At 39.8% G+C, this 2,500-nt stretch overlaps 1 protein-coding gene across 1 annotated transcript in view; it reads right to left on the bottom strand.

Annotated features, from left to right (window-relative positions):
- Positions 1–2,500, bottom strand: part of LOC122262085 (uncharacterized) — a 58,477-nt gene that overhangs the window by 33,966 nt on the left and 22,011 nt on the right. The gene's annotated exons all lie outside the window — the stretch shown is intronic.

Below are 2,500 nucleotides of genomic sequence, written 5' to 3'. Positions count from 1 at the left end.
CTTGACCACCTCGCTTCGTGGGCTGGAGAAATAATTATAATAATCTGGTGCATCATGAGACGTTTCATGTTGCCACAAATGAATCACTGCTGCCACAACAATTCTCCGTTATGATGACCTTAAGATGACTGCCTGGAGAAGCCCGGGTCCTGATATTCTTGATATTACTATGATTAATGCTGTAAGACTATAAGGTCTTAAGAGGAAGAGAGATAGAGTGTTCAGCGGGGCACACGATAGGCTTTCAGTAAGTGTGAATATTTACATACTCCGACAAAATAACTTTATTATCCTGATATGAAATATGAGTCAGAAACTCGGTCTTCAGTGTTTGGAAGGAGGATTTCTGTCTGCATTCGATGTGCATAGTTCGATGTGATTGTAAATTCCTTGTAATGTGTAATCTATGTCTGGCAATAAAGTGAAGATATTATGACAGACAAAGACAATACTTGAGATGTCTTTCTGCAGCTAATTCTAAGTATTTCGTTACTTCAGTCGTATCATACTGTAATATACACGCAATCTGAGTTACAATCTTTAGTCACGTATTTACGTCACATGCAAATCAGGTACATGCAACTTTCTGCATGACTGGATTCTTTTGGCACAGACAAGCGAAACTGCGAAATTTGTTTCTACCATCACTGGTCCACTGGATTCTATGATTTTTTCCTGAATATGAACAAATCCATAGTTCACGAGCCGGAACAGTGACAATGAAAAATAAAACATCTTAGAGTTGAAACCTAGAGAGAAATACTCCGCAACAAACTGAGAGCCTTAAATGAAATAGATGCATCCTCACGCACGAAGGCAGAATGCGAGCAAAAAATGACAAAGCCTTTCTTGAATATTCTACTTAACAAAATATGCTGCGACATAAAAAATAAAAAAAATCAAAAAAAATCACGAACTGCTAAACTTTTGAATGTGGACTTTTCCTTTGATGGATTTTTTTTCTTCTAATTCTTCATAGAGAAGAGAGGATAAGGCTATTCTTTTTTTGTTATATCTGGGTGTTGAGTTCATGACATTGTCCCTGAATGCTCATAAAAGCGTTACTTTGAGCTACACTGCAGATGTGAAAAATCCGTTCCCGTTGTTATAAAAACTGTGGTATTCATGGATAAATATTTCATAGGCAAGACTGTGATAAGTGCATGGCTACTTTATGTTTTGGTTTATGATTATTTCTGTACGTGGGTACTGTCTCCCATGTGCTTTGTTCATTAATATTCCGCTTAAACACGTGAAATGAACATCTCAAGCAAAGGTCCAACGCTGCTTGTGAAATGAAGTCACGCTAAAATACAAATTGAATTATACAGCTACTTAACCGACCTCTTACACACACACACACACACACACACACACACACACACACACACACACACACACACAGAGACACACACACACATACACACACGTATGAACACACGAAACCTAGGAACATGACGTTCATGTAAAGAAACAAGACGTGCGGAATATTAAACCTTTTCAGCAGAACACATTTTCATTTCTTACCAGTTCGGTTTTGTAAATGCATTTTAAGGCTGAAATTCGTGATGCCTTCCTTTCTATGGAAACGGAACCGGTTACCAGTCTTCGAATTTGAATAGATGAAGCCCTTTATAACGACCCTCTAAGCATGAACGGTGGCTTCTCCCTAAGAGCAGGTTTCTGATTGTTCACTTGTGAAGGGCTCGTGCTGAACGAATTGTAAACAAAATGACGAAGGGAAAAAAACAGGGAGTCACTAAAATTCTGAAGGCCTTTTCGCTTTATTGCTTAATCCCGGCAGAAGCAGCTAAAACGGTAAGACCTTCGGCATATTAATGTGTAATCTTGCTCTTTTCTTCGTCGTTTTGTTAACTAATCGTTCGAAATTCGAGGTTAAGAGCATTAAATAGGATTCAGCCTTTGGTTACGATCGTGCCCACAGAACACCAGTCCCTACATGTGCATGGGCAAAATACCAGTTACGAAGTGTGAACAGGTACAAAATGTCAGTTCCTGAGTGTTATCACTAAAGGAAATCATTTTCGCTGTTCGTGCATTATGTGTGGGTTAGCCGTCCCTTAGCGTGGGCATGCACCGGGTACTGTTGCCTGTGTTCTCCTCTACCCAGCCAAAGGTTGCTTTTTAAAATTCTTGTCTTGTCGCGCGCCACCCACGGGGCGCCGCCCATGCTCATCCAGGGACATTTCTGGAAGCGTCAGCGAATTCTTTTACGCCGCCCATTCCCTGCGTCAGATGGTGTCCTCTTCTGTAGGGACACTGGAACTCTTATGTGCTCACACCTTTCACATGTACACACTTGTAATCACACCCTACAAATGTACTCACGTTTACTCACATCACATCACACACACACTTACACACACACACACACACACACACACTCACGTAATATGATGTTAATATGAACAACCATAGTGATATCGATATAATAAAAATTATAGTGATTATGATAATGAGGATAAAATTTATACCAACA

The sequence above is a fragment of the Penaeus japonicus genome, unplaced genomic scaffold (genome assembly GCF_977035675.1).
Source record: "Penaeus japonicus unplaced genomic scaffold, GWHDUDI00000001_assembly GWHDUDI00000022, whole genome shotgun sequence".
Lineage (NCBI taxonomy): Eukaryota > Metazoa > Arthropoda > Malacostraca > Decapoda > Penaeidae > Penaeus > Penaeus japonicus.
The sequence above is the reverse complement of the archived record's forward strand: the minus strand, read 5'-3'. Positions and strand labels throughout refer to the sequence as shown.